Source organism: Fundulus heteroclitus, chromosome 8 (assembly GCF_011125445.2).
Source record: "Fundulus heteroclitus isolate FHET01 chromosome 8, MU-UCD_Fhet_4.1, whole genome shotgun sequence".
NCBI classification, from domain to species: domain Eukaryota; kingdom Metazoa; phylum Chordata; class Actinopteri; order Cyprinodontiformes; family Fundulidae; genus Fundulus; species Fundulus heteroclitus.
In genome coordinates this window covers 33021687-33037313 of record NC_046368.1, presented here as the reverse complement: position 1 = coordinate 33037313, position 15627 = coordinate 33021687, and positions in this window count along the sequence as shown.

Sequence of the window (15627 nt, the reverse complement as noted above, 5' to 3'; positions counted from 1 at the left end):
TGGTTTAAAAGCAAAAACCGGAACGGTTACCTGATAGGTATGTGCAAGTTTATACAGTGCAGTGTTTCAAATACAAGTGAATAATTAAATGTCTTTAACAGTATTTACTAAAATTTTCTAAAATCTCCTGTTTTTTTTATTCAAGATGAAAATCAGGCAAGGTTCAAAAGACTCCAGAAGACATTCTCTGACCCAATTATGGAGCTATCCTTATTTTCTTTCAAACCAATCTCCCTACATTCACTACTCTTAATCTCCTGCTCCAAAGGGAGGGGGCATCCATTTTCTGTTACATGATGAGTTAAAATCTTTTTGTATATTTATATTATCTACTGTAAGCCTTTACAGGTGCCACCTATTGTTTTACACTGGTATGTGTGTTGTAGATGATGAAATTGATTCGTAAACTTTGTTAAAGGTTTAGGCTTCCTGCAGTGCTGCAAGGCAACCATCCATCCATCCTCTTCTGCTTATCCAGGGTCGGGTCGCGGGGGTAGCAGCTTCATTATTGAGGCCCAGACTTCCCTTTCCCCAGCGAGTTGCGCCAGCTCCTCCGGGGGAATACCAAGGCGTTCCCAGGCCAGCCAAGAAAAAGTCCCTCCAGCGTGTCCTGGGTCTTCCCCTTGGTCTCCTCCCGGTGGGATGTGCCCGGAACACCTCACCAGGGAGGCGTCCAGGAGGCATCCTAACCAAATGCCCGAGTCACCTCAACTGGCTCCTCTCAATGTGGAGGAGCAGTGGCTCTACTCTGAGTCCACCCGGATGACTGAGCTCCTCAGCCTATCTCTAAGGGAGAGTCCAGACACACTATGGAGAAAACTCATTTCGGCCGCTTGTATCCGGGATCTCGTTCATTCGGTCATGACCCAAAGTTCATGACCATAGATGAGGGTAGGAACATAGATCAACCGGTAAATCGAGAGCTTTGCTTTTTGACTCAGCTCTCTCTTTACCACAACGGACCGGTACAGCGCCCGCTCCACAGCAGACACAGCACCAACCCACTTGTTAATCTCCCACTCCATCTTCCCCTCATTTGTGAACAACACCCCAAGATACTTAAACTCCTCCACAAGAGGCAGTACACCCCCCTAACCCGGAGAAGGCACTCTACTCTTTTCCGGCTCAAGACCATGGTCTCGGATTTGGAGGTACCGATCCTCATCCCGGCCACTTCACACTCGGCTGTGAACCGCTCCAGTGAGAACTATAGATCACGCCCTGATGAAGCCAATAAAACCACATCATCCGCAAATAGCAGAGACGCAAATCTAAAGCCACCAAAACAGATCCCCACAACACCTTGGCTGCGTCTAGAAATTCTGTTCGTAAAAGTTAGGAACACAATCGGTTATGAAGGGCAACCTTGGCGGAGTCCAACTCTCACCGGAAACGAGTCCGACTTACTGCCGGCAATGCGGACCAGACTCTGACACCGGTCATACAGAGACCTGACAGCCCTTATTAAAGGGCCTGGTACTCCATACTCCCAGAGTACCCCCCATAGGATCCCTCGAGGGACACGGTCAAATGCCTTCTCCAGGTCCACAAAGCACATGTAGACTGGTTGGGAAAACTCCCATGCACCTTCCAGGATCCTGCTAATGGTAGAGCTGATCCAGTGTTCCACGGCCAGGACGAAAAACACGCTGCTCTTCTTGAATCCGAGATTCGACTATCCGACGGACCCTCCTTTCCAGAACCCCGGAATAGACCTTACCGGGGAGGCTTAAGAGTGTGATTCCTCTATATTTGGAACACACCCTCTGGTCCCCCTTTTTAAATAAGGAGATCACCACCCAAGTCTGCCAATCCAGGGGAACTGCCCCCGATGTCCACGCATAGCTGCAGAGCCGTATTAACAAACACAGCCCCACAACATCCAGAGCCTTAAGGTACACAGGTCGAATCTCATCCACCCCCGGGGCCTTGCCACCGAGGAGCTTTTTAACAACCTAGGCAACCTCAGCACCAGAAATGGGAGAACCCAAGCCAGAGTCCTCCGGCTCTGCTTCCACAATGGAAGATGTATTGGGAGTCCTTGGACCAATTCTATTTACTATGTATATGCTTCCGATTGGCAAAATTATAAGACAGCATGGGATTAATTTCCATTGTTATGCTGATGACACTCAGCTATATTTATCTATAAATCCTGATGAATCCAATCAATTACTTCGACTGCAGTCATGTCTTGATGACATCAAAAGCTGAATGACTTTAAATTTCCTGCATTTAAAGTCTGACAAGACAGAAGTTGTAATCTTTGGGCCAGAGTCCTCAAAAAATAAAGTTCTTAATCAATCACTTAATCTGGATGGCATTAAGTTGGCCTCTGGTAATAAAGTTAAAAATATTGGTGTTGTTTTCGACCAAGACATGTCATTTAAATCCCATATTAAACAGGTTTCCAGAGTTTCCTTATTTCACCTCAGGAATATCGCCAAAATTAGAAACATTCTGTCCAGGGGTGATGCTGAAAAACTAGTCCATGCATTTGTTACTTCAAGGCTGGACTATTGTAATTCTTTACTATCAGGAAGTCCACAAAATGCAGTTCGAAGTCTTCAGCTGATCCAAAATGCTGCGGCAAGAGTTCTGATGAAAATCAACAAGATGGATCATATTTCTCCAATTTTAGCTTCCCTTCATTGGCTTCCTGTTAAATCAAGAATAGAATTTAAAATTCTCCTTCTAACGTATAAAGCCCTTAATAATCAAGCTCCATCATATATCAGAGCTCTGATTACCCCGTATATTCCTAACAGAGCACTTCACTCTCAGACTGCAGGTCTGCTGGTGGTTACTAGAGTCTCTAAAAGTAGAATGGGAGGCAGATCCTTTAGCTATCAGGCTCCTCTCCTGTGGAACCAACTTCCAGTTTTGGTCCGTGAGGCAGACACTATTTTTAAGACTAATCTTAAAACTTTCCTTTTTGACAAAGCTTATAGTTAGAGTGGCTCATGTTACCCTGAGCTACCTCTATAGTTGTGCTGTGATAGGCATAGGCTACTGGAGGACATCAGGGTCTAATTTTCTCACTCTACTGATTTCTACTTCAGTCTACTGTTCTCCAGTTTTGCATTGTATTACATTGAAATGACTGTCGTCATTTCAGCTTTTAACGTTTTGCTCTCTCTCTTTTTCTTCATAGTAGGCACACCTGGTTTGACGTTCTGTTAAACTGTGACATCATCCAGAGAAGACGGCTCACCCGCTACTACCATCTAATGTAGAACCGATTACTGGATCAATGTGTGCTTCTGTGCTTTTTTGTCTGTCTTGTTGTGTCTCTGCTCTGTCTTCTGTAACCCCCAGTCGGTCGAGGCAGATGACGTTCATACTGAGCCCGGTTCTGCTGGAAGTTTTTCCTTCCCGCTAATGGGTGGTTTTTCTTTCTACTGTCGCTTCATGCTTGCGCAGTATGAGGGATTGCTGCAAAGCCATGGACAATGCAGACGACTCTTCCTGTAGCTCTACGCTTCTTCAGGAGTGAATGCTGCTTGTCGGGACTTTGAAGCAATCAACTGGTTCCCTTATATAGGAAATTTTTGATCAATCTGTATAATCTGACTGATTTTGACTTTGTAAAGTGCCTCGAGATGACATGTTTCATGAATTGGTGCTATATAAATAAAATTGAATTGAATTGAATTGAAATAAACAGTGTTGGTACTGCACTGCTTCCCCTCCTGAGACGCCGGATAGTGGACCAGAATCGCTTTAAAGCCGTACGGAAGTCTTTCTCCATGGCCTCTCCAAACTCTTCTCATGCCCGAGTTTTTCCCTCAGCGACCAGCTGAGCCGCTTGCCGCTTTGACTGCCGGTACACATCAGCTGCTTCCGGAGTCCCACAGGCCAATAAGGCCCGATAGGACTCCTTCTTCAGCTTGACGGCTTCCCTCACCGCCAGTGTGGGTTTCGAGGGTTTCCGCCGCGACATGCACCAACAACCTTGCGGCCACAGCTCCGACTAGCCACCTCAACCATAACCATTAATCATCATGGATGATGTGTGAGTGAATGTGCTATTCTTATTTATTAGTTGTTATCAGTTATTTGTTATTTATTTCTTATATTGTGTGTAAATTGTGGTACAGTGATTTTTTTATTTTTTAAACATATGCACTGACTGATGGCACTTTTTTAAATTTCGTTGTTCTTGTGACAGTGACAATAAAGATTAATTCATTCAACATTCAACACTAGAGGCGCTGAACATGGTCCATTCAGACTCAATGTCCCCCTACCAGGTAGTGGTCGGTGGAGAGCTCCGCCCCTCTCTTCACCCGAGTGCCCAAGACATGTGGCCGCAGGTCAAATGAAACAACAACAAAGTCGATCATTGAACTATGGCCTAGGGTGTCCTGGTGCCAAGAGCACATATGGACGCCCTTATGCTTGAACATGGTGTTTATGATGGACAATCCATGATGAGCACAGAAATCCAACAACAGAACACTACTCGAGTTCAGATCAGGAGGGCCATTCCTTCCAACCACGCCCCTCCAGGTCCCACTGTCATTGCCCGCGTGAGCGTTGAAGTCCCCCAGCAAAATGAGGGAGTCCCCTAGAGGGGCACTCTCCAGTACCCCCTCCAAGGACTCCAAAAAGGGTGGGTAATCCGAACTGCTGTTTGGCGCATAAGCACAAACAACAGTCAGAACCTGTCCCCCAACACATATGCGGTGGGAGGCCACCCTCTCGTTCTCCGGGGTGAACCCCAACATGCAGGCACCGAGATGAGGGGCAACAAGTATGCCAACTCCAGCTCTGCGCCTGTCACCAGGGGCAACTCCAGAGTGGAAGAATGTCCAACCCCTCTCAAGGAGACTGGTTCCAGAGCCAGAGCCATGCGTCAAGGTGAGTCCGACTATCTCTAGTCAGAACCGCTCAACCTCGCGCACTAGCTCAGGCTCCTTCCCCACCAGAGAGGTTACATTCCATGTCCCAAGAGCCAGCTTCTGCAGCCGAGGATCGGAACGACAAGGTCCCCGCCCTCGACTCCCACCCATTTCGGATTGCACCTGACCCCTTTGCCCCTCCCATAGGTGGTGAGCCTATTGGAAGGGGGAACCCATGTGTCCTCTTCGGGCTGAGCCCCGCCAGGCTCCATGGGTAAAAGCCTGGCCACCAGGCGCTCGCCAACGTGCCCCACCTGCAGGCCTGGCTCCAGAGTGGGGCCCCGGTGACCCGCGTCCGGGTGAGGGAACATGATGTACATTTATGTAATTCATCATAAGGGGCTTTTTGGGCTGCTCTTTGTCTGGTCCCTCACCTAAGACCTGTCTGTCTTGGGTGACCCCACCGGGGGCATAAAGCCCCTGACAGCATAGCTCCTAGGGTCATTAGGACACTCAAACCCTTCCACCACGGTAAGCTGGCAGCCCAGGGAGGGGGAACATACAGAGTTCTCTGTATGTTCATTTCAAGTTCAAGAATTGTTAATAAATTCTTGAACTTGAAGAGAAGTTGTTACTCATTTATTCTATATGTGTGCAGAGTTTGCTGTTAAAAGAACGCCAGTGCTCAAATAGTCCCTTTCAAGTATTGTCCTGATATCAGCTCGTTATTCACCGGACAATACCTAACAGACAGTTATTTATTAAACATTAAATAACTTTAAACAGTGTGTAATAGCACAACAGTAGGAACGTAGATCGACCGGTAAATCAACCAGCCTCATGAAATTCCTTTCCACGAACAGGACAATCATCTTTCAGGTTAGTGTTTAATCATAATCAACTACTACATTCTTTGTTTATGTATATACAATCAGTGGACTACAGAATTTCTCTTTTATGCCTCGTTGGCATTTTGGATGTTTACACACCTCAAAATACCTGAAGTTTTATTGATTCATTGTAATATGTGATATGTCTTTAGAAGAAGACACCATCTATCTATATAGTGTACTTGAGTACTCAAGCTATTTCCCTTTTTGTTACAGACGGGCAGCTTAATATTAGCTTCACTACCAGGGCCAAAATCAACAGGCTATTGGATGGAGAGGACATTACTCCACAGCAAGTTGACAAGTCTCACGCAGGTAGGCTACATTTATATGGCGTTTTTTTCAGCGGAATGAAAACTTCATGCAATCCATGAGGGGTGTTCATGTGAGCTTCAGTGTTGCATAGTTCACTTATTTTAAACAACTTTGGGTTTGTTTTTCTTTATAGTCGCTTGCATCTTTCGTGAGTCAGCGGTTGTGACATCTTGGGTATTTTTGAATGTGAAATTGCTTTTTTGGGCTTGGCTTTTGTCCGACTGAACACCTTTTTCTGGTTATCGCGCTGTGCAAAAAGGGTTTCTTGCTCGCATTTGATCCATTATGCGAGAGGAGAGGACAGCCTCTCCTGCCTTTTTACTGGTACTGCTTTCTTTCTGCTCATTGATGCTTCTACATTTCAACCAAGGTTTGAGCTGTTCTATTCTGGGTTTCTCGATAAAAGCATGTTTAAATGAAGCTCCTGGGACGTTGTCATATTCCAAAATGATTAGTATTGACGTTTTTGCCATTCTAGTTTGCACTTTACTTGTCCTACCGTTCGGGAAACCTGGGGTGCCTCTGGGTAAATGTGACATCATTTGAGGAATGCCCCATTGTAAACCTATCAAGACAAGGCCATCCACCTAAACTTACAGGCCAAACAAGGAGAGCACTGATCAGAGATGTAGTCAAAAGGTCCAAGGTGACTCTGGACAAACTGCAGAGATCCACAGCTCAGGTGGGAGGAATCTGCCCACAGGACAACTATTAGTCGTACACTGCACAAATGTGATCTTTATGGAAGAGTGGCAGGAAGAAAGCCATTGTTAAGGGAAAACCATGAGAAGTCCCATTTGCAGTTTGCCAGAAGCCATGTTGAGGACACCACAACATGTGGAAGAAGGTGCTTTGGTCAGACGAGACCAAAATTAAACTTTTTGGACAAAATGCAAAAAATGCATGTGTGACTCTGAACACACCATCCGCAGTGTCAAATATGGTGGTGGCAGCATCATGCTCTGGGGTGCTTCTCTTCAGCAGAGACAGGCAAGATGGCCAGAGTTGATAGGAAGATGGATTGAGCCAAATTTATGGAAATCATAGAAGGAGTCTGCAAAAGACATCAACTGGGGAGGAGGATCACCTTCCAGCAGGACAATGAACCGATACATAAAATCAGGACTACTATAAAATGGTTTAAAACAAAACATATTCATTTGTTAGAATGGCCCAGTCAAAGTCCAGACCTGCAAGAAAGAATGTGCAAAAAATTTCAGTCACTAGACGTGCGAAGCTGGCAGAGACATACCCTAAAAGACTTGCAGCTGTAATTGCAGCAAAAGGTGGTTCCATAAAGTATTGACTAAGGGGGACTGAATACTTTTCACAATGCCCATTTCAGTTTTTTTATTTATAAAAATAAATAAATAAATAATCATCATTTTCTTTCTACTTCACAGCTGTATACCACTGTGTTGGTCTTTCACATAAAATTCCAATAATTGTGTTTGAAAGTCAATAAAATCAATTTATGTTTGTGGTTGTAATGTCACAATATGTGGAAATGTTTAAGGGGAATGAATACTTTTGCAAGTCACTGTATCTGTCCTTTTCTGTTTGGGGTCCCTTTTTTGCCTCTTTCAGCAGATTATCTATCTGTTTCTTGTTGAAGCTCAGATTGTCAGGGATGATAATACAATTGTTGTTACATCCACACATGTGCAGGCATGTGGTGTAAGAAGTCAGCAGAGTATTCAGTACATATCAAAGTTTCCCAGCAGGTGCAAAAACAAATCATCAGGACCTCATGAGGTTCATCTTGTTTCTTAAGTTGTGCTGCTTGGAGTGAACAGTGCATCTCCCCCGTCAGACTCCTTCGCATGTGTGTGACACACAGCACACATGCTTTTAAAGCAGCTCCAAAGAGAGAACAGTGACTGCAGTAGAGGATTAATCTTCACATAGAACTGTATTTTATGCTATGCTAGAATTAACTACAACTAACTGGTGCTGACTACCTCCAGGCTGTGCTCAGCTACCTCTGTTTATGGGACTATAACAACCATCAGCAGAGGTGTAACTAAGCCCTTCCATTTGTTTTTGTGAAATTCATCATAAACTAAAGTCAAACAGAAGGCTAATTTGGGTGATGTAATTGTCACACAGACACACACACACACACACACACACACAGACACACTGAAATCTAAACAGCTGAAGAGTGTGATTATTTGATTCACACATGATGTTAAGGAGCAAACAGAAGATGATGTTCAGGAGTTGCCACCTTCTTTTATCTGTAGCCTGAAGTCAAGAGTTGATACAGTCTCTGATCTGCCGCTTCAGCTCTATCATGTCTGACGATGATGCAAAATTGGACTAAAAGTCAGTGTCGAGGAACACAGTGAAGCCTCTGAGAGATCTTCTTTTTTACTGGGGAGGAGGAGCAAAGATGGTGCATACTCCATTTGGCAGGAGCTGCAAGGAAGCCAAACAGTTGGTGTCTGTTTGACTTTGTAAAGTGCCTTGAGATGATGTGTTGTGAATTGGTACTATATAAATACATTTTTATTGACTTAAATGTTGTTTAAAACTCAGAGGTGGTCCACCACAGTTTCATTTTGAGAAATAAATGTTTTCTTCATTGGAAAACGACAGGCTTTTAGTGTCATCATTTAAGATGCAACACTTTCTAGACCAGAACTAAAACATTTATTTAGAGATCCCAGTTTTATGAATAAATACTTCTCAATTTTCCATCTAGTGGAAACAAACTGAAGTGGAATTCCTCAGCAGACTGTACGTTGAATAATACAATAAGAGCCAAAAAATGGCACTGAGGTACTAACCAATAACAATCTAATGCCAGAAATAAACTTTTTTTTGCTAAATATCCTGAGAATACAATGATATTATGCAGCCAGTACATGGTCTTGAACATTTTGTTGTACAGTCCTTCATCATAAAACAAATTCACGGTCATTTGGATAAATATTGCTGTGTTTTTTCTTTCTTTGTGCAGCCCTTTGGTCAATGGAACAAGCCTGAGTTCAGATAACAGACAGATGTTGGTTTGTTTCTACAATTTGCTGTAGTTTTGGTCTGGTACTTGACAACATATATTGTTGAGCAATAAAAGCAGCGTGTTGATTTCCTCAACCTGTCCAATATAAGACTGAGGATTAAGGGGAAGATTTGTACACTTCTTTTGGCAAAGGTAGCTCCCTTGGCGCCAGGACATATAGAAATTCACCCAGATTTACTTGTGGCATTTATGAGCGTGGTGGTGTTATGGTCCTCTGGACTTTAGTTTTGACTTCACTCTCGAGGTTTTCCTATACTTTCAATCAGTGATGGAGTCAAGACCGGTTCTTCCAAGACCAAGAATGGGCCTTCCAAGGCTAAGACCAAGACAGAATATTTACAATTATGCTTTGTTCAGGCCAAATGTTATTTGAGCATCAAAAGGCTGTCCAATACCTCAACTTGGACGCATGTGCACATAAAGGTCCCGTTGGGAGAAAGTACCCCGTTCTTTTCCTCTGCCGGACTCTTTGTAAAATTTGCGGATGAAATCAAGAGTGTTTTTTTCTTTAATTACTGTATAAAGCTAGAAAACCTCGTTGTTGGCCTCTGCGCCGAGTCTGGATTCACCAGATGATACAGAGACCTTTAGAATTTAATGAGTTTCACCACGTACTGCAGGAGCTGCACGTAGTCTAAGGTCGCTTTCAGTGCTATTTACGTTTCACCCGAGCCCAGTTTGACAACCTGCTGACCAGCATCGGTGCCTGCATCTCCAGCCAGGACAACTACAGGCGCCCAATTTCAGCTGAAGAGCATCTGTCCATCTATCTCAGGTTATGGGCATCATTCAGGAGGCTTGATGTTAAAATGTATTAGTGATAAGAAGAAGCAGTATTTTCCCTGTCCGAAAATCTGCAAATACGTCACATACGTCTCTCTGATTGTAATGTAAACCCGATGCCCTTGAACCTCAGAAAACGCTTGGTCTAAGCGCAGAATTAGACTTATATTTTCGGACACTGTTTGTTTTGGGTTTTTTTTAAAAAGTCCCAACAAAAAGTAATAATTTAAAGCACGAAATGCAGAATTAAAAAAAGATCCATTCTTCAACAAAACTACTTCTGGGTATTAAATAATCATCAAAAAAACTAATAAGGATATTTGTAACCTGGTACAACATTTGTAATGAGGGTCAGGGAGGAGTTCTTTTATTATATTGTTTATGCAATCAGTGTATTGAATACCTGATTGCATGAACCTCTGAGTAAATTGTGCATCTACCATGTCTAGGATGCAGTAAAATCCCGGAGCTGATTCAAATGGTAAACTTGGTAGCTTTGTAGTCACTGGTTTTTAGTGCAGCACTTACTGTGCATTAAGTTATGGCTTTATTTAGTCTTGTAATGTTTTTATTTTTGATGTTTTTAACTTTGGATCATTGTTGTAATGGGGATGGTGTGTTCAGAATGATGTGCAGATGTGTCAGTGAGTTTCCTGCAAAATCCTGTGGAATGTTGGTGCCAGAATATTCCAGAATTCTTTATAAAACTCCACTGGATATCCATCAGCGAGGCCATGGTGAGGCGCACCTGAGCTGGGACCTGTCGCTTACGTTGCTACGCATGTTGGCCGGATGGAGGCGGACCCATCCAGGCCAGGGACGAGGGCAGGATAGAGAAGAGGCTCAGGTAGGCGCTGACCCAACCGGCTTGACTGCTGGATTGATAGCTCGGGGGTGGACTGCAGAAGGACGCCAAACAGGAGTGGCTGATCTTCACTACCTTCTGACTGCTGAGACCTCTAGATGTTTTAGTTTTGGTGCTGGACCTTTTAGCCATTTCAACATGCGGTTGCACTTTTAGTAAAGGTTTTAGGGATCATGCACTGTACAGTTTTTAGGGGTTATTTTTATCATAATAGAGTTGTTGAACTTTTAATCTTGTTAGTTTGAAATACACTGCTCACCCTTGCGATATCGAACCTGTTTCATATTCCTAGTTTAACTAGGTGCCGTTGTTGGACTCATTAGTTTTCTGTTACTTGAAATAACATGAAAACTACTCGGCCACAAATACAGGGTCATCATATGATTATCTGATAATTTGGATGTATTATTTTATTCAGCAATTTGTCAATGTCATTATCCGATGGGTCTAAATGTAATGTGTATAAAGCTTTGTAGAAATCTCAGGTGATGTTTATAGTTTCAGGATCATATACTGTATTCCCATTTCAATCTGTAACTGCAAATATAGTTGTTGTTTCTTTATATATTTTAAGTTTATTAGCTAAGAAGCTTCCTGACTTATTGCCATGTTCAAAGTTTTCTTTTCAAAGTCTTGGTGTTAAAATTCATTTTGTAAGTAGAGTCATTAACACCTCCGTCCTCCCCGACAGTTTTCAGAACAGGTGAACGAGAATGTCCAGTGCTGAAAACAGTGGAAATCTACAATTAGTGGGATTCATGGCAGTTTACAGGGACAAAAATCCCATATTTCGCACACAGAAGGCCCCTTTCCTATTACTAAGATGGTGAACCCCAACTTCAACTCCCGCGGCCTATGAGAATCCACTCTACATGTCGGACCCTGGGTCAGACTATTGGTTTAGGCTCATTTTCAGTGAAGACATCTTGATTTCTCTGTCAATCACCTTTTGTATTCAAGCTGAGCCCCAGGAACCGCTGATCAGGATTCCCGCCCCCTCCTGGATTCTGAGGGGGTTGGTGGCTTGTTTTCTGAAATCCTCTCCACTTATTTGTTTCATCACAGTCATTAACCTGTTTCAGTCCCTTGCAGCTGCTTCCTGTGCGAGCTCCCAGCAGATTCCTGGTTCCCACCAGAGATCTCTTTAAATAAGTATCTTAAATATCTGTGTACGACAGAGTTTTTGGATTTGTTTTTTTTTTTTTGTCAGTCGTATTACAGGAATTTGGAGTCATTTGTGTGTGAGGTTATACTCTGCTTATAACTACATAGTTTTCTATTGTGCAAGTTCTTCTTAGGATCTCCCCAGTTTATGTTCACCCCCTTGTCTTCCTTCATAGCTAGAGCCTGTTCACAATCAACCACCTGCTTCTTGTTCTCTAATTACTGCCCCCTGTAACCCACAGTTAACTCTGTTCTTTGTCACATTCTCCTGTTGCCCAGCCTCTTTATGTTCCTGTTTCACTCCTGGCGATGTTCCCTGGAAGAGTTATGTGCTTTTCTGTACTATTTTTAGCTCAGTTGAACACACAGCATTCAACTCAACTCCCTGCTGCATGAATGGGTGATGATAACATGACAGTTTGGACACTGTCTACTTAGAAGAGATTAAAGGAATGAATAAAATAATGTCTCAACAGACAATAAGGTTTTGTGTCCTTGTGGTTCCTAAGATTAATTCTCCAAATGAGGAGAGTAGCAGACCTGCTCACACGTTAACTTTTAAAAACAAGCGCCGTTGTTTGCGGCCAGCCTTCAGAATGGTAGTTGCAATGTCTTTGTCGGTGTGCACAGTAAGCATGGTCAAAAAAATAAGACATCCGGAGAGTCTGTGTGGGCTCTACTGGGTGGTCACAGATGATGACATTTATGTCATCATCTATGACCACACATAGAAAGGCTTCACGTTTAAGCTGACCAAGATATGAATAGGGCAATAAGAACACACACACACACAACATGGTCCTCCCCCATTTTAGGAGTAACAGCTTGCTGTCATGATTGGGTTTGCTACCCCAATTACTGTTCCTTTTATTCTGACTTCCCATTTTCCTTTTATATTTACACTTCATCCAGCCATTACTTTTAATACATATATTTCCTCTTGCTGATTCAATGCTTTCATGTCTCTTACGGAAACAGCGTACAAACATGTTTTTCACGTGGAAAAAAAACAGACTTTCATCTTCTGACTTCTGTCATGTCAGAGCATCCTCCTGCTCTTTGCTCTACTGCGTCCTGCCGAGAGCCACTGTTCTTTAATAAATTACCCAGCAGGTGAGTGGAGACCAACATACACCTGCACACACTGTGGAAACCGTGTGTGTGTGTGTGTGTGTGTGTGTGTGTGTGTGTGTGTGTGTGTGTGTGTGTGTGTGGTTAGGGCCACTGATGTCTGAAGCAACAATGCCCCCTGCAGCCTGTTCTTCTTTGAACTGCAGAAACTGTTTCAGAGTAGTACGTATGTGTGTTGAGATTCACTATGCAAAAATATAGTGGTGGGGCATTGTGAGAGTCACATCAAAGAACAGATTTAGATGCAGCTTTACCTCAAACTGCAACTGAGTGCAGTGAAGAACCTTTTTGTGATGATGAAATGTTAAACTTATCGGAGCAACATGACAGCAATAGGCAGCCAGTCAGCTGGAAGAACAGAGCCAGACAGTCTGGCTGATGTGGGATCAGCTGAAGCTACTCAGTAAAAAAGATGGTTGTGTTACACATGTGGAAACCAGTGTTAAAGTGACAGAAGCAGATATAAAACACCACTAAATGACAAATAAAAAAAGGAAAACTACTGAATTATTAGTGAAAATCAAGAACAGAAACGTTACGTTTCTGTTCTTGATTTTCACTAACTTGGAACGTGTTGTTTTTCAACCGACCTATATGTCTGGAAGAAGAAAACGCATCCTGAAGGTGTGGCTTTAAACCGCCATACCACATCTTCTTTGCAACATTAACATTTTAAGGAAATCTGTGAAAAACAGTAAAGGATAAAAAAAAGTAAATGAATCATTATAAGTAATATAAATTAAACAAAAAACTACAAATAATGTTTGTATAATAGAGAGAGAGAGAGAGAGAGAGAGAGAGAGAGAGAGAGAGAGAGAGACTGATCTGTTTCAAAGTTTGCCTTATGGAGTTAAAATTTATGAGGAGGCTTTATGAGGAGGTTTTTGCCTTAGCCATGGAGGGCGAAAAGTCCACCGTTTAAAATTAAAACAGCAGAATGTTCCTGCAAAACAACTCTTGAAACAGACCAAATGCCTGTATCTTAATGAAAATAAAATTCTGACATACTTATACTTTTGATCGTATCTTTAATACTTCATCGGCTGGTTGTGCTGTTCTTCTTACATCTCTCTTTGCAGGTGAAGAACCAGACTGAGGATGTATCGTTCTCTCCCTTGTTTGTCCTCTTTTTTCACCTTTTCTCCTTTTTTTCTCTTCTACCTTCTTGTTTTAGTGTCCATCCATCCATCCATCCATTTTCCGAACCGCTTTATCCCTCATGGGGTCGCGGGGGGTGCTGGTGCCTATCTCCAGCGTTCACCGGGCGAGAGGCGGGGGTTTTAGTGTCCATATAACATTAAATATTCCCTGCATAAATTATAATAAAGCTACTTGTATATATAAATCAAGCGGAGCACTACAACGAAAGCAGTAAGGCTCCACTTGTGAAAGTAAAATCTGTTGGGCTCTATTTGGCATTTAGACAAAAATTCTTATTGCCACATTGCCAGACAGGACACTATTAAAAAAAAACAGTGTGTAATTGCACAACATTATTATAATCCAGACATTTCCGAGCTGACACATTTTCCCATAATCATTATGTCCAATCGAAGTATCTCAGACTCTGTGCCTCCAGAGCCCGTTGTTTTCTATCTGTAATTTCCATGGTAACTGACTGAAAAGTCAGTTACCTGCCAGACCATAAAATATAATAATAGAAGAAAAAAAGTTGGTTGGGTGGCTGACTTCCAAGTCAATAGGATGAGTTTCTTTGCCACCACCATCCCAAGGTGCACAGCCATATGAACATGGAACGGCAGCTGACGTGCCTCCAAGGAACATCCAAATATTGATATGTTTTGGTCTGGTACAATGTCATAGGAAGATAATCTGAAAAACCACTGAAAGATTGCCAACCAAAATACAGTCAGAGTAGGGCAGAACCAAAATAAATGGGCGAGAGACCCCTCAGTCGAATGGCAACTGTCACACATAGAGGAAATTGTGGGGAATATTGGATTTAGCTTAACTTTAAATAATGGAGTCTGTGCATAACTTTAAATTGTATCAATCTGTATCAAGTATTAACAGAGCAAGAATGGACTCATGACGTTGCTTCTTCCCAAAACTCTTCTGTTATTACTGAACCCAGGTCTCCTGCCCAAGCTTCCCTTATTGAGGATGAGGAGATATTGATGCCAAAGCAGGTATCAAACATTAAGACTAAGTGTCTGGAATCTGGAGAGGATCTTAGGTTTTCATAAATTGGGTTACAATGGGGTTTACATTCAAATTTTGAGAAATGTTTCTTAATATAATGCCTGATTTAGATAACGGAAAAACATGTAATTTGGGACACTAAAGTTGCTATGAAGCTGAGAGAACTGTGGAAATCTACTCTGGGAGTAGATATCTGAGAAGATGACAGAACCTTTCTCCTTCCAGACAGCAAACACCCCATCCAACTGCCCTGGTCTAAATGTGTGGTTCTGGCAGACAGGACCAAATATGGAGACATTAGGGATGTTGCAGGCCTTTCTAATCTGGCTCAAGATTCTTAATGAATGCTTTAAGGTGAAGCTAAGTTTAGTTTGTTATCAGCTGGAAGAGGGCCAGAAAACTGTAGTGCAGAGGGGGATAAATCTTTCCTAAAACAAGCTTCTA